General features: G+C 42.0%; 1 pseudogene; it reads left to right on the plus strand.

Moving 5' to 3' along the window:
- LOC147701425 (uncharacterized) overlaps positions 1-26,291 on the plus strand; it is a 117,540-nt pseudogene that overhangs the window by 19,981 nt on the left and 71,268 nt on the right.

Genomic DNA, 26,291 nt, shown 5'->3' on the forward strand with positions numbered 1-26,291 from the left:
CTACTCACTGTATCAACTATGCTTCTGATGGAGCAAGGATTCGCACGTTACGCGACTTGTTTGTACTCATGAACCTCGAATAATGTAACCTCATAACCAACCTGTTTTGTCTTATTAATATTGCACTTTTACACTACACGGGGGTGTCCCAGTGACGCTTGCCTATTTGTTTACTAATCCTAACTACGCTTGCATCTAAGATGGTCGCTGCTATGCGGGATTCTAGTCTGCGCATGCGTCGGTCATACCCATGTGATGTGACGCACTCGCAGTTCTGGAGGGAACTTTTCGCTCATGCGCAGTACAGCTAAGTATGGCCGCTTTGTTTCTAACATGCTCATCGCTTGCCGCCGCTGCTTTTGCTCAGCCGTTTCGTTCTGCTTAACTCCTAATGCTATAGATATTATAAAGTAAGGGGTGTAGTATAACCAATCATGGTATACAGTGTCTTCAATTTTTCTGTGTTTCTAAATAGTTTTCGCTTACTTTTCATGTATCGATCTTTGTGGGCCTGGGAGCGGTGGGCCACTCCATCTTTGAAGCCCATGTGGTACTAATCACGTGATGAAAGAAAAGCGAGCCTTGCAGTAGTGGAACTCAGCCAGCTGGCTGCCGAAGCTAAGATGCTCCTGAGAATCTGAACTTCAACCCAGCGAGAAGATGCTGATTCGCACCTGAAAATGTTACAATGTGATGTTTTATTCTGTACGCTATTGTTTTCTGAATTTCTATGCCATGGGAACTGGAATGTAAGGGGTGGGTTCGAAAACTGAATATTTATTATGGGAAAGTTCAAATTATAGGTGGTGTCATGACCTAACCGCCTCTCTTGTCCAATCCGAAGTTGGGGATCCTTTCACTTGCAACATTTGTGGGTGGTACACCGACCCGAAAACAGTATAACTGGCCTAGGTTTAGCTAGAGAAATTGTCCGACTTGTCCGAATAGCTGACCTGTCACTGACCCTATGAACTCTATAGGTGATTGATACAGAGAGCTGCGGAGCACTCTGTCCGTAATTTCCACAAACTCAGTCTGGGGTGGAGATCCTTAAGTGCTGGCGAAGCACTTTGATTCGAGAACCCCACCCAATCGGGGTTATTGGCAGATTCCTTGCAGAGAGGGCGTAGTGCAGGCGTTGCATCCGAAGCTGCATGCGTTGGTCTACCCTTTGGTGAGCCCAGTCCTGATCCAAATTCTGGGGTGATCCTGTCCTGACTGTCCATGAGCTGTACCTGCTCGCCTATTGGCATCCTAAGTCCTTGAGGGTCCTTTCCCGCCTTTCCCAACTGACCCGTGGCCAGGGTTAGTCTTCATTCTGTCTTAGGTAAATATAATTAATGTGGGTGTTTGTCTATCTAAAAACGTTTCTCTTCTGATTCTCCAAATAAAGCAAACTTGCCTATGTGATTTATCTCTGACATTTAACTCTCATGAAAGTATTATTCTAGCATGTTCCTTATCTTCTCCCTACCTTTACTCAAACACTGAACTGTTTGCATATCTAGTATGTTCCACTGTTACCCTCCCTATAGAAAATAAGTGCATCTTGAAAAGTATTGTTTCTTCTAAATCGTTTAGTATATTCAAATTAGCATTTAGTAGAAAGTTCCCTTATTCTTACCCACCCTTTAGTAAGGTGGTAAAAGTTTGTTAGACAAAATTAGCGTGTTCCTTTGTTTCCCATTTCCTTTATATTTTCCGAGTACTGGATGATCCTTACTTTGATTCATAGTTACACTATTTTCCTGATTTTAGTTATAGATGTTTTGATCTGTGTGAATTTCATTCTCACGGCATATGAAGAAGATGATGATTAGATAAAGCTTTGAAAACTTCTTGAGTTTGTGGTTATTACAAAAGTATAAACAAAATATAAATGTACATAGTATTGGTGTTTTTCTGCTTTAATCTTACAGCTAGCTCCTGATCCATTGTGATCTTAGGTACCTGTTCTCGAGGATTGGTAAGTCAGGTACACGGAAATAAATAGAAATGAAACTCGAATTACTGATAGCGGTGTGTAGGTTACCTGATTTATGAAATATAGTGATAAACACGTTATGGGCCCAGTAGTGTATATTTGGTAAAATAAGAGTCGGGTGACCTGCGCGCTCTATCAGTAATTTTCTGGTAGCAGAGCTATGGTTAGGACTAGTTAAGATAGGTAGATAAATTAATTGTTGATAAAATGTGAACATTTAAATGTGCTGATAAAAATATTTTTTTTTCCTTGAGATCGATCGACTGCAAAATATTGGTTTGAAATGTTATGAAATGTTTAAAATGTTTTTTATGAAATGCTGCTATATGATGTTTTTGTATTAACTATTTGTTAGTGATTGTTATATGTTGTCTGGAAATATCCCTGGGGGCAGAATAGCGGATGGTGAGGAGAATCCACTAGGCAGAGAGGTCACTTACTCTGAGGAAGATTAGTGCATGGTTAGGCAGAACTGAAAGCGCTAATTAGGGTTTTCTTTTTCCGTATGCATAATTGAATAACTGAGAGCAACAAGTTCGCTAATGAAACTTCAGTTGTGATATTACCTAGTAAGGGTCACACGAGGAAGGACTAGTAGGTTCAACAGAGCTAGAGTGATAGCAAAGGAGTTCACTGGTGAAACTTTAGACTTAGTATATATCCCGGAAAGAGTGGATGAGTAAAAGAAGTAACAGGTTCTCTAATGCTTGTGTGAAGGGTAGGCAGAAGGGTCTATCTGTAGTGTATGAAAAGTAGACAGAAGAGGTTTACTTGCAGTAAAACAAATCTTTCCTTTTAGACACTCAAGTACAGTGGCGAATGTTATACGTTGTAAACTAAACTGAGCACTTGCACTTTAAGGAAAATTCAAAGTTTCCGTTACCTTGTGAAGGAGGGAGTTGGTCGCGGAGCTGCGCTGACGTCACTCTGTGCCGCGCTGGTATTGGTTGAAACAGCGGGTGTGTAACGGAGCTTGTATTTGTAAGGGAGGGGTGAGTGCCGGAGCGTGAGACCGCGTCTCGCGAAAAGGCCGCGCACCAATTGGTCGAGAATATTTGCAATCACAGTGTTGATTGGTGGTTGAAAAAGTTAAAAGACGCGCTAGCATTGGAAGAGGATTTGTAAACAAAAGACATAGTTAACCACGGAGATCCTGGTTACGAAGTATATGTGGTATCCCGAATTCTTACCTGATCCACAACATTTAGGTTTTCGCAAGGATCAGATGATAAGAGGCAGACCTTACAATATGTACGGAAGCAAGAGGAAAATGACTTTCGCAGACAAAGTCAAGAATTATTTCAAGAAAGATAAGCCCATCAAAACTAGAGAAGGTGTAATCATTCCACCACCTAATACTCCCGCATCATTTATGATGTTTGATAAAGGTTATCATACTTGTGTATGGTTGTAAAATTGGGTAAAATATACCCAAGAAGATGGAATCTTAGCATTTCCCCTAGATGGTACCTTTAATAGTAGAATTCTGTTTAATTTGAGGACCCGAATGAATGACTTACATCCCCGACCAAGATTGACACAATATGAAGCTTTAGAAGAATGGGAAATTGAGGCTTTGGAGCGAGACAGACCCAGAATGGATAAGGGAGTAAGTAAATGGTACCCAAAATTGCAGAGAGAGACTAAAGAGAAAAAGATGAAACAGTGGAGACAGAATATGATGGTCGAGGGACTATTTCCAGTACTTCCTATAGACGAGCATGTAGGAGAAAAAAGGACAGAGAAAACCCGACACTTAATGGCTATGGGTGATTCGGAAGTGAATACCTGGAGGATTTATTTATGAAAAATCCACCCCCATATGATGAGGATTCAAGGTCTTTGAGCTCGAAAAACCCATTCTTCAGACGTCCTAGAGGTAGAAGGGCCAGTGAAACAGATACAGCAGGTCTAGGTAATAGGCATAATAGTAAAGATGGATTTTGTAGGCCTGATACAACTGTCCCAAATTATAGGCCATTCGGTGATGAGAGATCAGGTATGACAGCCCCCCCTGCCCCGAGTCTGTATCCTCCTTTAGTTCCACAAGTATTACATGACACATCAATTGAAAGGGTTTTACACGAACGAGAAAAGGAAGCCTTACCAAACAGCGAAATGAACTCATTCAGACAATAGCTCAGATAAATCCCAGTCCTGAAGCTCTGACAATTCCAGTAACTATTGGTCCAGCTGTTCCTCTTTATGGGGATAGACAGACTAGTTCAAAGACTCCAGTTACTACACCAGATGTAGCGCAGCCCAGAAAGGAGCCTCTCATAGTGGATGATCAGGCAAGTGAATGCGAATCTGTGATCTGCCTGATGGATCTGCCCATAAGGGAACCGGAAAGCAGTGTACCCCGGACGAGAACTCAGGCTAGTGCAAAGGAAATCCTGATAGAAACAGCTTCAGGTACTCGAAGCGCCACCGTAGTGACTCCAGAGGAACTAGATCGATGGACCCGAGAATTGGAAAAGGAAACTCCTCAGCCCAAACCATTAGATATTTACAAGCTAAGAATAGAGTTGGAAGAACTAATGGCTGGAAACGTGGGACTAGATAGGCTGAACACTCTTAGTGAGGAAGAGCTTCTGTTTATATGCAAAAGCCTTACCCGAAACACCAGAGTGTTCCATGAGAAATTGATGGACACCGCAGCTAATATGGGAATAGATGTTAGCAAATCCAAAGTATTACAAAAACCTTACAGAGCAGAATTTTCTGATAAGGATCTAGAAAACATGAATGTGTCAGGGAAAAAGGTACAGATAAGAGAATTGCTGAATCTATTACAGAAATGGGGATATTTAGAAAATTGGAAAGCCAGATGGGCAAAGAAAAAGGAAGACAGTAAGGCCAGACAAAGGACTTCTGAATATGTTCTAAAAGAAGTCAAAAAGGCAGAGACCTTGTATCCCATGAGAGAAGTACCAGGGCGGAAATATGTACATGTACCATGGTCCCGACAAGACATTGTGTCATTTACGAATGATTTTCCAAAACTACGAGAGAAGCCTGTAGAATGGTATAGACAGGTTGAAAGATTTGTAAAAGTTCAAAAGTGTCTTTTGAAGGATCTAGATGGATTCTTCGACATTGTAGTTCCTGTATATTTATGGACAGAATGTAAAATTGCAGTTGATTGGCCCAATGAGGAGTATGAACGAGACTCAAGAACCGGAGCTCCCTCCCCGGAGGTAATGAGAAAATATGACCAAGTAATACTGTATTTAAAAGGGAAAGGGCCAGCCAAAGAAACTGATTGGACCCGCATAGATAGACCTACCTAAGCATGGGCGAATTTTGCGAATCTCGCGTTCGCGAATTTTGCGGATTTGCGAACTCGCAATCCGCAAAATCCGCGAATTCTCGCGAATTTGCGGATTTATTTTTTTTTGTGTTTGCGCGGGTTTCTGCCAGTTCGCGAGGGTTTTGTACAATGTCGCAAATTGCGAACTTACCTGTCGGGTCGCAAGTTTCGCGAACTTGTTGTTTCTACGTGTCCAGCCTGTTTGGGACACTCTTCTTCATCACTGCCACTCTCTGTCACCACTGCCACTCTCTGACTACTCATGCCACCCTCTGGCCCACCCATGCCACCCTCTGTTTCATCACAGCACCCTCTGGTTGTCCAGTCAGTGTACATTATTGTGGCAACGCAAGCACACCTTCCCTGCCTCAAGTGACCTGAATTAATTTGGGGCTGATTAATGTGTCACAGAATATTTTTTTAGCTGGCACCTGCTTCCTTAGTGCTTCCTGATTAGTGATCTTTTGCACTTGCTAAGTGCTTTCATTGTTGCAAAATTAGTTACAACACCTGCCCTGCCCCAACTGACAATAATGAATTAGGGGCTGATTAATGGATTTGAACTGCCAGCCTGGCTCCTGCTTGTCTCCCTTAGCTGTAATTCAGGACCTTTGTGGCATATGTGTAACTATTCCGAGGTTCAGAGCAGGGTCACATAATAGTTGCAACTGGCAACTGAACTCTGGAGGGGCCCCTCAGGAAGCACTACAGGAAATGGCTACTAATGATGAGCCTGAACTTTTGAACCTGATAAGTAGTTTCAGTTTTGCTAAGATCGTATTTCTGCAATTTTGCACTTATTCGCGGGGCGCGAAGTTGTACTGGGAAGCCGCGAACTCACACGAACAGTGCGAGCAGTGCGAGCAAAATCCGCTGCTCGCGGATTTGGCGGGAGATTCGCGAATCTCGCGGATTGCGAATTTACCGAAAATCCGCAAAATCCGCGAGCGAAACGGATTTTCCGCCCATGCTTAGACCTACCCAAAATCGTGATGAAACTGTTCACTCCTATTATGAACACCTGTTACAGGTATTCAAAACCTACAGTGGAATCGATAACATTGAAATGAAGGATATGACCCATTTCATTTATCGATTCCTGTTGGTATTGAGACCTGAAATCTCACAGTGGATTAGAGATAATAAAATCTGTTGGCAGGGAAAACCCATAGATGAGGTCCTGAAGTATGCCAAGTATTGCAAAGATGAGATGGAAAACAAATGAAAAGCATTAAAGGAAAAGGTCATGTGGGCTCAAGTGAAATTGGCAGAACAGCAAGAAAAGCAGTTAGGTAAAATGAATAATAATACCGCGAACACAAGCTCTGGGGGAGGAGGGAAACCCCGAGTAAAAATGAGGAAGCCAGGAAGAAATTCCCCTACCACGGGTACGGTCAGATAGGGCACTGGAGAGACGAGTGCCCAATGCTACAGAATGGTAATGTACAAATTAATGATTTAAATCCACAGGTGCAGAAAGAGGGGCCACGAAAGACCCGGCAACAGGTAAAACAGAATCAGTTGCCTCGTGCACCTAGACCTAATTATAGGAGCAAAGCTCAGCAGAATGAGGAGGTCGAGGTATGGGAAGGAAGGGAGGATAGAAATGCAGCAACCTCGCAATTCCTGTTGAATGATACCTTTCTCAGTGATGAACCTTACTGACGGGGCCTGAGGGGGGAGGACGAGGAGTGCGTACTTGGCACCTCCTTACCGGTAGACCAGACAGGGCCATACGTTGAAGGAAAGGTTGAAGGAAATGACGTCACCTTTCTGTTGGACACTGGTGCTACCCGTTCTACTGTGAGAACAGCAGACGTTCCAAACCTACCCCTCTCGGGAGAAGCTATCCAAGTAGTGGGTGTGTTAAATCAGATAATTAGTACCCCAGTAGCTGAACCAATGGAGATTTCAATAGGGAATTTTAAAGAGATGCACAGATTTGTCGTCTGTGATTTTAGTCCTGTGAATTTATTGGGACGTGATTTGCTGTGCAAAATGAACTGTACCATCTTTTGTACACCAAAAGGCGTTGAAATTCAGACCCCAGATGAAGACGGACTGTACAAGTTAATGTTACTAAGGCCTGACTCAGAAATTAAGAAATTGGCAATACAAGACTTACCTGAAGAGCTCCAACAGACAGTGATACCAGAGGTGTGGGATTTCACTGGAAAAGATGTAGGATTAATGGCAAATGTAGACCCGATTCAAATAGCCATAAAACCAAATGCAGTTTACCCAAATACCAAGCAGTATAATATTAATGCAGAAGTAAAAGCAGGAGTTGCCATTGAAATAAAAAGATTGCTAGAAGCAAACATCATACAAGAAGTAATGAGCAGTCCTTGTAATTCACCCATAATTGGAATTAAAAAGCCTAGTGGGAAGTACAGGGTAGTGCAAGACCTGCGCAAGGATAACAAGATTGTGGTCCCTTGTTGTCCTATTGTGCCAAACCCTGCAGTGATTTTGTACCAAATTCCATGGAATGCTGGATGGTTTACCGTCATTGACTTATGTCACGCATTCTTTTCCATCCCATTGCATCCAGACAGCAAATTTCTTTTCTCATTTGAATTTGACAGTCATGTCTATGTCTGGAATCGTGTTCCTCAAGGGTACACAGAAAGACCTTCTATTTTCAATCAGATTTTGAAAAGATGCCTTGAATCTTTAGTCTTACCTGGAGAATCAGTCTTGGTCCAATACATAGACGACCTCTTGGTGGCGTCTAAGGGTCAGAACGACTGTGTTACTGATACCATTGCATTGTTGAATCATTTAGGTAAAGGAGGGCATAAGGTATCGCCAGACAAATTACAGTTCTGTAAAACTCAGTGAAATATCTGGGGCACCAGATAGAAAAAGGTATCCGGAAAGTTACTTCAGAAAGGATTAGGATAATTCGAGACATGGAATTACCACATACTCAGAAAGAAATCAGAATGTTCCTGGGAGTAGTAGGATACTGTAGACAGTGGATTGTGGGATTTGCAGTCCTAGCAAAACCATTAATAAAAATGACCAAGAAAGGAGCTAAGGATCCAGTCGAGTGGGATGATGAAAGCATGACATCCTTTGTGAAATTACGAAACTGTCTATGCTCAGCTCCTGCATTGGGAATGCCTGACTATTCAAAAGACTTTGCCCTGTTTTGTGACACACGAGACAATTGTGCACTTTCAGTCCTGACACAAATTCATGGTCTAACTAGACGTCCAGTGGCATATTTTTCTTCTACCTTAGATCCAGTGGCTGCTGGATTGCCTGGATGTCTGAAAGCAGTAGCTGCAACTTGCATGAGTCTTGAACAGAGTGAATCCATTGTCATGGGACATCCGGTAACTGTGTATGTCCCACATGCAGTAGTAATCCTACTGACCCGGACCAAGACTCAGTACCTCACACCTAGTCGGCTGACTAAGTATGAAATAATTTTAGTGGGTGCAGCAAATGTAACTATCACTAGATGTAATATACTGAATCCAGCAACTCTATTACCAGATACACTGGCTGCAGAAGTCAAAGAAGAGGTTGAGCATAATTGCATTGATCTGACTGAATTTAGCACAAAACCACGCCCAGATATCAAAGAAACTGTTTTGCCCATAGAAGACATTGAATTGTTTGTAGATGGCTCATGTTTAAGACATGAGGATGGAGGTCTAAGTGCTGCCTATGCTGTGGTCACTCTAGAAAAAACAATAGAAGCATCCTACCTATTTGAAGTAAAGTATGCACAAGTAGCCGAATTGGTTGCATTGGCAAGAGCCTGTAAAAATGGGAAAAACAAAAGAGTAACCATATACACTGATAGTCAGTATGGTTACGGGGTTGTGCATGACTTCGGCTGATTGTGGCTGCAAAGAGAATTCATGACTTCCTCGGGTACCCCTATCAGAAATGGAAAAGTGGTACAGAACCTACTGGAAGCAATCCAGTTACCAACAGAATTGGCAGTGGTCAAGTGTGCTGCTCACAAATCTGGCAATGACGATGTGACAGCCGGAAACAGATATGCTGACCAAAATGTCATTGAATATCAATTTGGGGGGAGTCGGAAACAGCTGCCAACTTATGGTGTTTGAGGATGTATCAATTTGGGAGAAATTGAAAGGGTTGCAACAGGCAGCGGAACCAGAGAAAAAGGAAAGATGGGAAAAATCTGGTTGTCAACCAAGGATCAGAGATGGTGTCATTGTTGGTAGTGATGGTATGCCTGTGTTACCAGACAGCATGATTGCTCCTATGGCTAGACTGATACATGGAGACACACACATAGGGAGAGATGCGATGGTCCGTGTTTTCAAACAAGCATGGTACAATTCGAAGTTCAGGAACATTGCAGAGGCGCTTTGCCAGAGGTGCTTAACTTGTTAGCAGTTTAATCCTGGGAAGAAAACAGTAGTGTTGCCAAGTACAATTGGAAAGGCAGAGGGTCCTTTTATCAGACCACAAGCTGACTTTATACAGTTACCCCGTTGTAAAGGAATGAAGTACGTCCTTGTCATAGTCTGCCTATTCTCAACATGGGTGGAAGCTTACCCAGCTAAGAAAAATTATGCAATTACTGTAGCCAAGTTGTTACTAAGGGAACTGATACCTAGGTTTGGTTTTCCGGTCACAATTGAATCAGACAGAGGTGGGCATTTTGCCAATGACGTAATAACTCAGCTCTGTGAAGCATTTAAAATTACCCAAAAACTGTACTGTGCATATCATCCAGAGGCTTCTGGAGGGTAGAACTGCTGAATGGCACTATAAAGTCAAGACTGGGAAAAATGTGTAACTCTACTGGATTGAATTAGATAGACGCTTTACCCCTTGTTTTGAATGGACTGAGAAGCATTCCAGACCGAAAAACAGGCCTGAGTCCCCATGAGATACTAATGGGAAGAGTGATGCGGCAGGCATGGGTACCAGGACACAAACTGCTAAGTATTTCTGATGATTTGGTACTAGAATACTGCAAGCAGCTGGGTGACCAAGTGCGTTCTATCTCTCACCAGATTGGGGAAGACGCCGTCGCCAGGCCAACAACTCCTGTCCATAATCTGAACCCAGGTGATTGGGTTGTTCTTAAGAAACACACCCGGTCGAGTTGCCGAGCACCGAAGTGGTGAAAACCGAGACAAGTGATTCTTGTCACCACAACTGTGGTGAAGTGTGCAGGTGTACCAAAGTGCATCCATGCTAGTCATACCAAGAAGGTGACAGAAGAAGAAGCAACTGAGGCTGAAGGTTGTGCAGCTGAAGGGTCTCCAGACGTTGGTCCTGAAATAGCTGATGACGAACAACCGAGCACCAGTCAAGACGAGTGGGTCCCTGCAGATGATCTGACTCTTGATCCAATAAAAACCAGAAGATACACCTACTTAGATAGAGAGTGGGATAGTGAGGACGAGACAGGACTAGGAGAAGATAATCAGATAATCGAAATCCATGTCAAATCTGATGAGGAGGAAGGTCAGATAGGGACAGGGCAGGTTATCGACACACCTCCAAGAACTCCAGTGACTGAAAAGGAACAGTTAGAGATTAGGGCTGAAGTTCATGCGGAAGAAAATCAAGGGTTCGAAGTGCATGAACAGGATCAGATAGAAATAGACGAATGTATTCAGGAAACTGAATTTGAAACTAACGAAAGTCAAAATCAGCGTACACCTGAACCAGGCCAGCTTAGAAACCAGGCGGAAGAAACTGAAGTAAGACCTGGGACTAGTCAGACAGGAAGGGAAGAAGGAAACGTTGAAAAAAATGTGCCACAACTGAATGAAAATAAAAGAGCACGTGAGGAAAGCCAGATTACAGTGCCAGTTAAAAGATTTAAAAAGAAGAAAAGTGAACCAAGATTCATAAAAAGACTGAAACTAAGATTGAAGACTGTAGAGGAAAAGCTAGAAGACAGGAAAAGGGCCTCCAGTGAAAAAGAAAAAGCTGGAGCCAAGCCTAAAAGTAGAAGTAGCAGATTAAAAAGACAAAACGAAAAATATCGGAGTCCCGAATGGACTTACCTAGTGCTAGAGGAATTTGAAGACCTCGAGATAAGTGAGGCGAGTGATGGAGAACTGATTGCTGATCAGGGTTCCGAAGAAGAAGACCCAACCTGAAAGTTAACCTGCGTAAGCCACTTGTGTAAAGTTACAAAGAGGGGTTGGAAACCTTCTTTTAAGCAACAATGTCTGATTCAAATGTGAATGGAAGACCTAGACAAAATTGCTGTAAACCATGCTGTAAAATATGTTTGTGTAGCCTAGCAATAGTACTGATATTATGGATAGGATTAACAATTTCAATACCGTTCATGATAAGTAAAGACTCTAACCTGTACCCTACTAAACTGGTGACAAAAGACTCAGAAGTTCTGCCGACGGAAGAGACACCACGAAGTGTAGAAAGACGCGAGAAAAGATCTAGTCTTAAACAGACAAAAATGGACGTAGATGCATCAGATGAGGGAGGACTACATTATCACAGACTCAAAAACAGAACACATTTAAATGTATTTGCAAACCTTTTAGTACACTATGTAGAAGCCATGGAAATAGAAGATTTTTATGTCTGTATGAAGCTACCCACTTCTGTAGCTGAAGGTGTGACCTATCACCATTTACCCCTAACCTATGGAATTTACTGTAGTATTTTAGTAAGCTTATTTTATAGAGGAACTTTACAGTATTACTATTCTAACTCTGACGTAATATTTTCTGAACTTCCTATATGTGGAAATCTGAATATTGTACATACTAGGAGCGATGTGACACGTTATATGGGAGAATACTTTCTGACAATATGGACTATAGATTTAGGTGAAGCACACAGAGATAACTTGACCTGTTCATTACATGAACAAGAGAAAATGTTTTAAACATGGCAGAGAAAAGAAGGGAAAGTTTCCAAAGAAAAGCCAATGATAAAAGACAGAAAACTCCTAAGAAAACAGAAAACATGGAAAGCACCTCAAATGGTGAAGAGAACGCTGTACTGTTACTGGATTTCGAAAGAAAGGGGAAACTTTGTCTTCATAGAGAAAAGACCAGTTATTATAATAATATATTCATTGGTTCCAGTGAATGCGAACATAATTATAAGGTAATTGGAGGTTGGGGTTTCAAAAACGGGTCAGAACCTGTGTTCCCCGGAATTTATTATATATGTGGAAACAAGGCTTATTTCAAATTGCCGGATCACTGGTATGGAAGCTGCTATTTTGGCATTGTCTTCCCGAAAATATACCATGTGAATGACGCCGCCGGAAGCAATGAAAATGCTAATGGTTTAGTACGTAGTAGAAGAGAAAGTGTAGGAGAAATAATAGGTGATATATTTAGTGCATTGATACCTGGAGTGGGAGTGGTTCTGAATACACACCAAATTAGCAAATTGTCTACAGTGGTTGATCGGTTATCTACTGACACTGCTGCTGGTTTCCTACTGGTCAATACTGAAATGGTTGCGATCTGATCAATGGTTTTACAAAATAGACTTGCTCTTGATACCTTCTTGGCAAAAGAGGGCGGAATCTGTAGAATGTTGAAAGCGCAACATTGTTGCACTTACATTCCTGACAAGAGTGTTGAAATTAAGAAATATGTAAGAAACATAACTAATTTGGAAAAAGAGCTCAAACCACTGGAGGTTGACAGCGCCTGGAAGAGACTAACTGATGGTCTCTCCTCTGTAGGTTTTCTAACATAGGTAAAAGTCTTGTGAGTAAAATACTGATGCCAATGGCAGGAATAAGTTTAATTGTGTTAATAAGAATAATTTGCTGTAAATTTCAAAAATGCAAAAAGAAGTATGCTGTGAATAAGAGAGGAGTGAAACGGAATGTTGATGAGCTTGAATTGGAAGAGCTGAATAATCAGATCTATCAAAAAATGAAGAATTACCATCCTAATAAGGATGCAGAAAAAAGGCTCAACAAAAAGTTTGTAGAAATTGAAATGGGTGAAATGTGAAAGAGAAAGTTGGCATCTGGTTCCATTAATAGTGATGATAGTATATATCATCAAAGAGGGGATTGATGGAGCAAGGATTCGCACGTTACGCGACTTGCTTGTACTCATGAACCTCGAATAATGTAACCTCATAACCAACCTGTTTTGTCTTATTAATATTGCACTTTTACACTACACGGGGGTGTCCCAGTGACGCTTGCCTATGTGTTTACTAATCCTAACTACGCTTGCATCTAAGATGGTCGCTGCTATGCGGGATTCTAGTCTGCGCATGCGTCGGTCATACCTATGTGATGTGACGCACTTGCAGTTCTGGAGGGAACGTTTCGCTCATGCGCAGTACAGCTAAGTATGGCCACTTTGTTTCTAACATGCTCTTCGCTTGCCGCCGCTGCTTTTGCTCAGCCGTTTCGTTCTGCTTAACTCCTAATGCTATAGATATTATAAAGTAAGAGGTGGAGTATAGCCAATCATGGTATACAGTGTCTTCAATTTTTCTGTGTTTCTAAATTGTTTTCGCTTACTTTTCATGTATTGATCTTTGTGGGCCTGGGAGCGGTGCGCCACTCCATCTTTGAAGCCCGTGTGGTACTAATCACGTGATGAAAGAAAAGCGAGCCTTGCAGTAGTGGAACTCAGCCAGCTGGCTGCCGAAGCTAAGATGCTCCTGGGAATCTGAACTTCAACCCAGCGAGAAGATGCTGATTCGCACCTGAAAATGTTACAATGTGATGTTTTATTCTGTATGCTATTGTTTTCTGATTTTCTATGCCATGGGAACTGGAATGTAAGGGGTGGGTTCGAAAACTGAATATTCATTATGGGAAAGTTCAAATTATAGGTGGTGTCATGACCTAACCGCCTCTCTTGTCCAATCCGAAGTTGGGGATCCTTTCACTTGCAACATTTGTGGGTGGTACACCGACCCGAAAACAGTATAACTGGCCTAGGTTTAGCTAGAGAAATTGTCCGACTTGTCCGAATAGCTGACCTGTCACTGACCCTATGAACTCTATAGGTGATTGATACAGAGAGCTGCGGAGCACTCTGTCCGTAATTTCCACAAACTCAGTCTGGGGTGGAGATCCTTAAGTGCTGGCGAAGCACTTTGATTCGAGAACCCCACCCAATCGGGGTTATTGGCAGATTCCTTGCAGAGAGGGCGTAGTGCAGGCGTTGCATCCGAAGCTGCATGTGTTGGTCTACCCTTTGGTGAGCCCAGTCCTGATCCAAATCCTGGGGTGATCCTGTCCTGACTGTCCATGAGCTGTACCTGCTCGCCTATTGGCATCCTAAGTCCTTGAGGGTCCTTTCCCGCCTTTCCCAACTGACCCGTGGCCAGGGTTAGTCTTCATTCTGTCTTAGGTAAATATAATTAATGTGGGTGTTTGTCTATCTAAAAACGTTTCTCTTCTGATTCTCCAAATAAAGCAAACTTGCCTATGTGATTTATCTCTGACATTTAACTCTCATGAAAGTATTATTCTAGCATGTTCCTTATCTTCTCCCTACCTTTACTCAAACACTGAACTGTTTGCATATCTAGTATGTTCCACTGTTACCCTCCCTATAGAAAATAAGTGCATCTTGAAAAGTATTGTTTCTTCTAAATCGTTTAGTATATTCAAATTAGCATTTAGTAGAAAGTTCCCTTATTCTTACCCACCCTTTAGTAAGGTGGTAAAAGTTTGTTAGACAAAATTAGCGTCTTCCTTTGTTTCCCATTTCCTTTATATTTTCCGAGTACTAGATGATCCTTACTTTGATTCATAGTTACACTATTTTCCTGATTTTAGTTATAGATGTTTTGATCTGTGTGAATTTCATTCTCACGGCATATGAAGAAGATGATGATTAGATAAAGCTTTGAAAACTTCTTGAGTTTGTGGTTATTACAAAAGTATAAACAAAATATAAATGTACATAGTATTGGTGTTTTTCTGCTTTAATCTTACAGCTAGCTCCTGATCCATTGTGATCTTAGGTACCTGTTCTCGAGGATTGGTAAGTCAGGTACACGGAAATAAATAGAAAGGAAACTCGAATTACTGATAGCGGTGTGTAGGTTACCTGATTTATGAAATATAGTGATAAACACGTTATGGGCCCAGTAGTGTATATTTGGTAAAATAAGAGTCGGGTGACCTGCGCGCTCTATCAGTAATTTTCAGGTAGCAGAGCTATGGTTAGGACTAGTTAAGATAGGTAGATAAATTAATTGTTGATAAAATGTGAAAATTTAAATGTGCTGATAAAAATATTTTTTTTTCCTTGAGATCGATCGACTGCAAAATATTGGTTTGAAATGTTATGAAATGTTTAAAATGTTTTTTATGAAATGCTGCTATATGATGTTTTTGTATTAACTATTTGTTAGTGATTGTTATATGTTGTCTGGAAATATCCCTGGGGGCAGAATAGCGGATGGTGAGGAGAATCCACTAGGCAGAGAGGTCACTTACTCTGAGGAAGATTAGTGCATGGTTAGGCAGAACTGAAAGCGCTAATTAGGGTTTTCTTTTTCCGTATGCATAATTGAATAACTGAGAGCAACAAGTTCGCTAATGAAACTTCAGTTGTGATATTACCTAGTAAGGGTCACACAAGGAAGGACTAGTAGGTTCAACGGAGCTAGAATGATAGCAAAGGAGTTCACTGGTGAAACTTTAGACTTAGTATATATCCCGGAAAGAGTGGATGAGTAAAAGAAGTAACAGGTTCTCTAATGCTTGTGTGAAGGGTAGGCAGAAGGGTCTATCTGTAGTGTATGAAGAGTAGACAGAAGAGGTTTACTTGCAGTAAAACAAATCTTTCCTTTTAGACACTCAAGTACAGTGGCGAATGTTATACGTTGTAAACTAAACTGAGCACTTGCACTTTAAGGAAAATTCAAAGTTTCCGTTACCTTGTGAAGGAGGGAGTTGGTCGCGGAGCTGCGCTGACGTCACTCTGTGCCGCGCTGGTATTGGTTGAAACAGCGGGTGTGTAACGGAGCTGGTATTTGTAAGGGAGGGGTGAGTGCCGGAGCTTGAGACCGCGTCTCGCGAAAAGGCCGCGCACCAATTGGTCGAGAATATTTGCAATCACAGTGTTGATTGGTTGTTGAAAAAGTTATAAGACGCGCTAGCATTGGAAGAGGATTTGTAAACAAAAGACATAGTTAACCACGGAGATCCTGGTTACGAAGTATATGTGGTATCCCGAATTCTTACCTGATCCACAACATTTAGGTTTTCGCAAGGATCAGATGATAAGAGGCAGACCTTACAATATGTACGGAAGCAAGAGGAAAATGACTTTCGCAGACAAAGTCAAGAATTATTTCAAGAAAGATAAGCCCATCAAAACTAGAGAAGGTGTAATCATTCCACCACCTAATACTCCCGCATCATTTATGATGTTTGATAAAGGTTATCATACTTGTGTATGGTTGTAAAATTGGGTAAAATATACCCAAGAAGATGGAATCTTAGCATTTCCCCTAGATGGTACCTTTAATAGTAGAATTCTGTTTAATTTGAGGACCCGAATGAATGACTTACATCCCCGACCAAGATTGACACAATATGAAGCTTTAGAAGAATGGGAAATTGAGGCTTTGGAGCGAGACAGACCCAGAATGGATAAGGGAGTAAGTAAATGGTACCCAAAATTGCAGAGAGAGACTAAAGAGAAAAAGATGAAACAGTGGAGACAGAATATGATGGTCGAGGGACTATTTCCAGTACTTCCTATAGACGAGCATGTAGGAGAAAAAAGGACAGAGAAAACCCGACACTTAATGGCTATGGGTGATTCGGAAGTGAATACCTGGAGGATTTATTTATGAAAAATCCACCCCCATATGATGAGGATTCAAGGTCTTTGAGCTCGAAAAACCCATTCTTCAGACGTCCTAGAGGTAGAAGGGCCAGTGAAACAGACACAGCAGGTCTAGGTAATAGGCATAATAGTAAAGATGGATTTTGTAGGCCTGATACAACTGTCCCAAATTATAGGCCATTCGGTGATGAGAGATCAGGTATGACAGCCCCCCCTGCCCCGAGTCTGTATCCTCCTTTAGTTCCACAAGTATTACATGACACATCAATTGAAAGGGTTTTACACGAACGAGAAAAGGAAGCCTTATCAAACAGCGAAATGAACTCATTCAGACAATAGCTCAGATAAAACCCAGTCCTGAAGCTCTGACAATTCCAGTAACTATTGGTCCAGCTGTTCCTCTTTATGGGGATAGACAGACTAGTTCAAAGACTCCAGTTACTACACCAGATGTAGCGCAGCCCAGAAAGGAGCCTCTCATAGTGGATGATCAGGCAAGTGAATGCGAATCTGTGATCTGCCTGATGGATCTGCCCATAAGGGAACCGGAAAGCAGTGTACCCCGGACGAGAACTCAGGCTAGTGCAAAGGAAATCCTGATAGAAACAGCTTCAGGTACTCGAAGCGCCACCGTAGTGACTCCAGAGGAACTAGATCGATGGACCCGAGAATTGGAAAAGGAAACTCCTCAGCCCAAACCATTAGATATTTACAAGCTAAGAATAGAGTTGGAAGAACTAATGGCTGGAAACGTGGGACTAGATAGGCTGAACACTCTTAGTGAGGAAGAGCTTCTGTTTATATGCAAAAGCCTTACCTGAAACACCAGAGTGTTCCATGAGAAATTGATGGACACCGCAGCTAATATGGGAATAGATGTTAGCAAATCCAAAGTATTACAAAAACCTTACAGAGCAGAATTTTCTGATAAGGATCTAGAAAACATGAATGTGTCAGGGAAAAAGGTACAGATAAGAGAATTGCTGAATCTATTACAGAAATGGGGATATTTAGAAAATTGGAAAGCCAGATGGGCAAAGAAAAAGGAAGACAGTAAGGCCAGACAAAGGACTTCTGAATATGTTCTAAAAGAAGTCAAAAAGGCAGAGACCTTGTATCCCATGAGAGAAGTACCAGGTGGGAAATATGTACATGTACCATGGTCCCGACAAGACATTGTGTCATTTACGAATGATTTTCCAAAACTACGAGAGAAGCCTGTAGAATGGTATAGACAGGTTGAAAGATTTGTAAAAGTTCAAAAGTGTCTTTTGAAGGATCTAGATGGATTCTTCGACATTGTAGTTCCTGTATATTTATGGACAGAATGTAAAATTGCAGTTGATTGGCCCAATGAGGAGTATGAACGAGACTCAAGAACCGGAGCTCCCTCCCCGGAGGTAATGAGAAAATATGACCAAGTAATACTGTATTTAATAGGGAAAGGGCCAGCCAAAGAAACTGATTGGACCCGCATAGATAGACCTACCTAAGCATGGGCGAATTTTGCGAATCTCGCGTTCGCGAATTTTGCGGATTTGCGAACTCGCAATCCGCAAAATCCGCGAATTCTCGCGAATTTTTTTTTTTTGTGTTTGCGCGGGTTTCTGCCAGTTCGCGAGGGTTTTGTACAATGTCGCAAATTGCGAACTTACCTGTCGGGTCGCAAGTTTCGCGAACTTGTTGTTTCTACGTGTCCAGCCTGTTTGGGACACTCTTCTTCATCACTGCCACTCTCTGTCACCACTGCCACTCTCTGACTACTCATGCCACCCTCTGGCCCACCCATGCCACCCTCTGTTTCATCACAGCACCCTCTGGTTGTCCAGTCAGTGTACATTATTGTGGCAACGCAAGCACACCTTCCCTGCCTCAAGTGACCTGAATTAATTTGGGGCTGATTAATGTGTCACAGAATATTTTTTTAGCTGGCACCTGCTTCCTTAGTGCTTCCTGATTAGTGATCTTTTGCACTTGCTAAGTGCTTTCATTGTTGCAAAATTAGTTACAACACCTGCCCTGCCCCAACTGACAATAATGAATTAGGGGCTGATTAATGGATTTGAACTGCCAGCCTGGCTCCTGCTTGTCTCCCTTAGCTGTAATTCAGGACCTTTGTGGCATATGTGTAACTATTCTGAGGTTCAGAGCAGGGTCACATAATAGTTGCAACTGGCAACTGAACTCTGGAGGGGCCCCTCAGGAAGCACTACAGGAAATGGCTACTAATGATGAGCCTGAACTTTTGAACCTGATAAGTAGTTTCAGTTTTGCTAAGATCGTATTTCTGCAATTTTGCACTTATTCGCGGGGCGCGAAGTTGTACTGGGAAGCCGCGAACTCACACGAACAGTGCGAGCAGTGCGAGCAAAATCCGCTGCTCGCGGATTTGCGGAAGATTCGCGAATCTCGCGGATTGCGAATTTACCGAAAATCCGCAAAATCCGCGAACGAAACGGATTTTCCGCCCATGCTTAGACCTACCCAAAATCGTGATGAAACTGTTCACTCCTATTATGAACACCTGTTACAGGTATTCAAAACCTACAGTGGAATCGATAACATTGAAATGAAGGATATGACCCATTTCATTTATCGATTCCTGTTGGTATTGAGACCTGAAATCTCACAGTGGATTAGAGATAATAAAATCTGTTGGCAGGGAAAACCCATAGATGAGGTCCTGAAGTACGCCAAGTATTGCAAAGATGAGATGGAAAACAAATGAAAAGCATTAAAGGAAAAGGTCATGTGGGCTCAAGTGAAATTGGCAGAACAGCAAGAAAAGCAGTTAGGTAAAATGAATAATAATACCCCGAACACAAGCTCTGGGGGAGGAGGGAAACCCCGAGTAAAAATGAGGAAGCCAGGAAGAAATTCCCCTGCCACGGGTACGGTCAGATAGGGCACTGGAGAGACGAGTGCCCAATGCTACAGAATGGTAATGTACAAATTAATGATTTAAATCCACAGGTGCAGAAAGAGGGGCCACGAAAGACCCGGCAACAGGTAAAACAGAATCAGTTGCCTCGTGCACCTAGACCTAATTATAGGAGCAACGCTCAGCAGAATGAGGAGGTCGAGGTATGGGAAGGAAGGGAGGATAGAAATGCAGCAACCTCGCAATTCCTGTTGAATGATACCTTTCTCAGTGATGAACCTTACTGACGGGGCCTGAGGGGGGAGGACGAGGAGTGCGTACTTGGCACCTCCTTACCGGTAGACCAGACAGGGCCATACATTGAAGGAAAGGTTGAAGGAAATGACGTCACCTTTCTGTTGGACACTGGTGCTACCCGTTCTACTGTGAGAACAGCAGACGTTCCAAACCTACCCCTCTCGGGAGAAGCTATCCAAGTAGTGGGTGTGTTAAATCAGATAATTAGAACCCCAGTAGCTGAACCAATGGAGATTTCAATAGGGAATTTTAAAGAGATGCACAGATTTGTCGTCTGTGATTTTAGTCCTGTGAATTTATTGGGACGTGATTTGCTGTGCAAAATGAACTGTACCATCTTTTGCACACCAAAAGGCGTTGAAATTCAGACCCCAGATGAAGACGGACTGTACAAGTTAATGTTACTAAGGCCTGACTCAGAAATTAAGAAATTGGCAATACAAGACTTACCTGAAGAGCTCCAACAGACAGTGATACCAGAGGTGTGGGATTTCACTGGAAAAGATGTAGGATTAATGGCAAATGTAGACCCGATTCAAATAGCCATAAACCCAAATGCAGTTTACCCAAATACCAAGCAGTATAATATGAATGCAGAAGTAAAAGCAGGAGTTGCCATTGAAATAAAAAGATTGCTAAAGGCAAACATCATACAAGAAGTAATGAGCAGTCCTTGTAATTCACCCATAATTGGAATTAAAAAGCCTAGTGGGAAGTACAGGGTAGTGCAAGACCTGCGCAAGGATAACAAGATTGTGGTCCCTTGTTGTCCTATTGTGCCAAACCCTGCAGTGATTTTGTACCAAATTCCATGGAATGCTGGATGGTTTACCGTCATTGACTTATGTCACGCATTCTTTTCCATCCCATTGCATCCAGACAGCAAATTTCTTTTCTCATTTGAATTTGACAGTCATGTCTATGTCTGGAATCGTGTTCCTCAAGGGTACACAGAAAGACCTTCTATTTTCAATCAGATTTTGAAAAGATGCCTTGAATCTTTAGTCTTACCTGGAGAATCAGTCTTGGTCCAATACATAGACGACCTCTTGGTGGCGTCTAAGGGTCAGAACGACTGTGTTACTGATACCATTGCATTGTTGAATCATTTAGGTAAAGGAGGGCATAAGGTATCGCCAGACAAATTACAGTTCTGTAAAACTCAGTGAAATATCTGGGGCACCAGATAGAAAAAGGTATCCGGAAAGTTACTTCAGAAAGGATTAGGATAATTCGAGACATGGAATTACCACATACTCAGAAAGAAATCAGAATGTTCCTGGGAGTAGTAGGATACTGTAGACAGTGGATTGTGGTATTTGCAGTCCTAGCAAAACCATTAATAAAAATGACCAAGAAAGGAGCTAAGGATCCAGTCGAGTGGGATGATGAAAGCATGACATCCTTTGTGAAATTACGAAACTGTCTATGCTCAGCTCCTGCATTGGGAATGCCTGACTATTCAAAAGACTTTGCCCTGTTTTGTGACACACGAGACAATTGTGCACTTTCAGTCCTGACACAAATTCATGGTCTAACTAGACGTCCAGTGGCATATTTTTCTTCTACCTTAGATCCAGTGGCTGCTGGATTGCCTGGATGTCTGAAAGCAGTAGCTGCAACTTGCATGAGTCTTGAACAGAGTGAATCCATTGTCATGGGACATCCGGTAACTGTGTATGTCCCACATGCAGTAGTAATCCTACTGACCCGGACCAAGACTCAGTACCTCACACCTAGTCGGCTGACTAAGTATGAAATAATTTTAGTGGGTGCAGCAAATGTAACTATCACTAGATGTAATATACTGAATCCAGCAACTCTATTACCAGATACACTGGCTGCAGAAGTCAAAGAAGAGGTTGAGCATAATTGCATTGATCTGACTGAATTTAGCACAAAACCACGCCCAGATATCAAAGAAACTGTTTTGCCCATAGAAGACATTGAATTGTTTGTAGATGGCTCATGTTTAAGACATGAGGATGGAGGTCTAAGTGCTGCCTATGCTGTGGTCACTCTAGAAAAAACAATAGAAGCATCCTACCTATTTGAAGTAAAGTATGCACAAGTAGCCGAATTGGTTGCATTGGCAAGAGCCTGTAAAAATGGGAAAAACAAAAGAGTAACCATATACACTGATAGTCAGTATGGTTACGGGGTTGTGCATGACTTCGGCTGATTGTGGCTGCAAAGAGAATTCATGACTTCCTCGGGTACCCCTATCAGAAATGGAAAAGTGGTACAGAACCTACTGGAAGCAATCCAGTTACCAACAGAATTGGCAGTGGTCAAGTGTGCTGCTCACAAATCTGGCAATGACGATGTGACAGCCGGAAACAGATATGCTGACCAAAATGTCATTGAATATCAATTTGGGGGGAGTCGGAAACAGCTGCCAACTTATGGTGTTTGAGGATGTATCAATTTGGGAGGAATTGAAAGGGTTGCAACAGGCAGCAGAACCAGAGAAAAAGGAAAGATGGGAAAAATCTGGTTGTCAACCAAGGATCAGAGATGGTGTCATTGTTGGTAGTGATGGTATGCCTGTGTTACCAGACAGCATGATTGCTCCTATGGCTAGACTGATACATGGAGACACACACATAGGGAGAGATGCGATGGTCCGTGTTTTCAAACAAGCATGGTACAATTCGAAGTTCAGGAACATTGCAGAGGCGCTTTGCCAGAGGTGCTTAACTTGTTAGCAGTTTAATCCTGGGAAGAAAACAGTAGTGTTGCCAAGTACAATTGGAAAGGCAGAGGGTCCTTTTATCAGACTACAAGCTGACTTTATACAGTTACCCCGTTGTAAAGGAATGAAGTACGTCCTTGTCATAGTCTGCCTATTCTCAACATGGGTGGAAGCTTACCCAGCTAAGAAAAATTATGCAATTACTGTAGCCAAGTTGTTACTAAGGGAACTGATACCTAGGTTTGGTTTTCCGGTCACAATTGAATCAGACAGAGGTGGGCATTTTGCCAATGACATAATAACTCAGCTCTGTGAAGCATTTAAAATTACCCAAAAACTGCACTGTGCATATCATCCAGAGGCTTCTGGAGGGTAGAACTGCTGAATGGCACTATAAAGTCAAGACTGGGAAAAATGTGTAACTCTACTGGATTGAATTAGATAGACGCTTTACCCCTTGTTTTGAATGGACTGAGAAGCATTCCAGACCGAAAAACAGGCCTGAGTCCCCATGAGATACTAATGGGAAGAGTGATGCGGCAGGCATGGGTACCAGGACACAAACTGCTAAGTATTTCTGATGATTTGGTACTAGAATACTGCAAGCAGCTGGGTGACCAAGTGCGTTCTATCTCTCACCAGATTGGGGAAGACGCCGTCGCCAGGCCAACAACTCCAGTCCATAATCTGAACCCAGGTGATTGGGTTGTTCTTAAGAAACACACCCGGTCGAGTTGCCGAGCACCGAAGTGGTGAAAACCGAGACAAGTGATTCTTGTCACCACAACTGTGGTGAAGTGTGCAGGTGTACCAAAGTGCATCCATGCTAGTCATACCAAGAAGGTGACAGAAGAAGAAGCAACTGAGGCTGAAGGTTGTGCAGCTGAAGGGTCTCCAGACGTTGGTCCTGAAATAGCTGATGACGAACAACCGAGCACCAGTCAAGACGAGTGGGTCCCTGCAGATGATCTGACTCTTGATCCAATAAAAACCAGAAGATACACCTACTTAGATAGAGAGTGGGATAGTGAGGACGAGACAGGACTAGGAGAAGATAATCAGATAATCGAAATCCATGTCAAATCTGATGAGGAGGAAGGTCAGATAGGGACAGGGCAGGTTATCGACACACCTCCAAGAACTCCAGTGACTGAAAAGGAACAGTTAGAGATTAGGGCTGAAGTTCATGCGGAAGAAAATCAAGGGTTCGAAGTGCATGAACAGGATCAGATAGAAATAGACGAATGTATTCAGGAAACTGAATTTGAAACTAACGAAAGTCAAAATCAGCGTACACCTGAACCAGGCCAGCTTAGAAACCAGGCGGAAGAAACTGAAGTAAGACCTGGGACTAGTCAGACAGGAAGGGAAGAAGGAAACGTTGAAAAAAATGTGCCACAACTGAATGAAAATAAAAGAGCACGTGAGGAAAGCCAGATTACAGTGCCAGTTAAAAGATTTAAAAAGAAGAAAAGTGAACCAAGATTCATAAAAAGATTGAAACTAAGATTGAAGACTGTAGAGGAAAAGCTAGAAGACAGGAAAAGGGCCTCCAGTGAAAAAGAAAAAGCTGGAGCCAAGCCTAAAAGTAGAAGTAGCAGATTAAAAAGACAAAACGAAAAATATCGGAGTCCCGAATGGACTTACCTAGTGCTAGAGGAATTTGAAGACCTCGAGATAAGTGAGGCGAGTGATGGAGAACTGATTGCTGATCAGGGTTCCGAAGAAGAAGACCCAACCTGAAAGTTAACCTGCGTAAGCCACTTGTGTAAAGTTACAAAGAGGGGTTGGAAACCTTCTTTTAAGCAACAATGTCTGATTCAAATGTGAATGGAAGACCTAGACAAAATTGCTGTAAACCATGCTGTAAAATATGTTTGTGTAGCCTAGCAATAGTACTGATATTATGGATAGGATTAACAATTTCAATACCGTTCATGATAAGTAAAGACTCTAACCTGTACCCTACTAAACTGGTGACAAAAGACTCAGAAGTTCTGCCGACGGAAGAGACACCACGAAGTGTGGAAAGACGCGAGAAAAGATCTAGTCTTAAACAGACAAAAATGGACGTAGATGCATCAGATGAGGGAGGACTACATTATCACAGACTCAAAAACAGAACACATTTAAATGTATTTGCAAACCTTTTAGTACACTATGTAGAAGCCATGGAAATAGAAGATTTTAATGTCTGTATGAAGCTACCCACTTCTGTAGCTGAAGGTGTGACCTATCACCATTTACCCCTAACCTATGGAATTTACTGTAGTATTTTAGTAAGCTTATTTTATAGAGGAACTTTACAGTATTACTATTCTAACTCTGACGTAATATTTTCTGAACTTCCTATATGTGGAAATCTGAATATTGTACATACTAAGAGCGATGTGACACGTTATATGGGAGAATACTTTCTGACAATATGGACTATAGATTTAGGTGAAGCACACAGAGATAACTTGACCTGTTCATTACATGAACAAGAGAAAATGTTTTAAACATGGCAGAGAAAAGAAGGGAAAGTTTCCAAAGAAAAGCCAATGATAAAAGACAGAAAACTCCTAAGAAAACAGAAAACATGGAAAGCACCTCAAATGGTGAAGAGAACGCTGCACTGTTACTGGATTTCGAAAGAAAATGGAAACTTTGTCTTCATAGAGAAAAGACCAGTTATTATAATAATATATTCATTGGTTCCAGTGAATGCGAACATAATTATAAGGTAATTGGAGGTTGGGGTTTCAAAAACGGGTCAGAACCTGTGTTCCCCGGAATATATTATATATGTGGAAACAAGGCTTATTTCAAATTGCCGGATCACTGGTATGGAAGCTGCTATTTTGGCATTGTCTTCCCGAAAATATACCAGGTGAATGACGCCGCCGGAAGCAATGAAAATGCTAATGGTTTAGTACGTAGTAGAAGAGAAAGTGTAGGAGAAATAATAGGTGATATATTTAGTGCATTGATACCTGGAGTGGGAGTGGTTCTGAATACACACCAAATTAGCAAATTGTCTACAGTGGTTGATCGGTTATCTACTGACACTGCTGCTGGTTTCCTACTGGTCAATACTGAAATGGTTGCGATCTGATCAATGGTTTTACAAAATAGACTTGCTCCTGATACCTTCTTGGCAAAAGAGGGCGGAATCTGTAGAATGTTGAAAGCGCAACATTGTTGCACTTACATTCCTGACAAGAGTGTTGAAATTAAGAAATATGTAAGAAACATAACTAATTTGGAAAAAGAGCTCAAACCACTGGAGGTTGACAGCGCCTGGAGGAGACTAACTGATGGTCTCTCCTCTGTAGGTTTTCTAACATAGGTAA

Source organism: Lissotriton vulgaris, chromosome 7 (assembly GCF_964263255.1).
Source record: "Lissotriton vulgaris chromosome 7, aLisVul1.2, whole genome shotgun sequence".
Lineage (NCBI taxonomy): Eukaryota > Metazoa > Chordata > Amphibia > Caudata > Salamandridae > Lissotriton > Lissotriton vulgaris.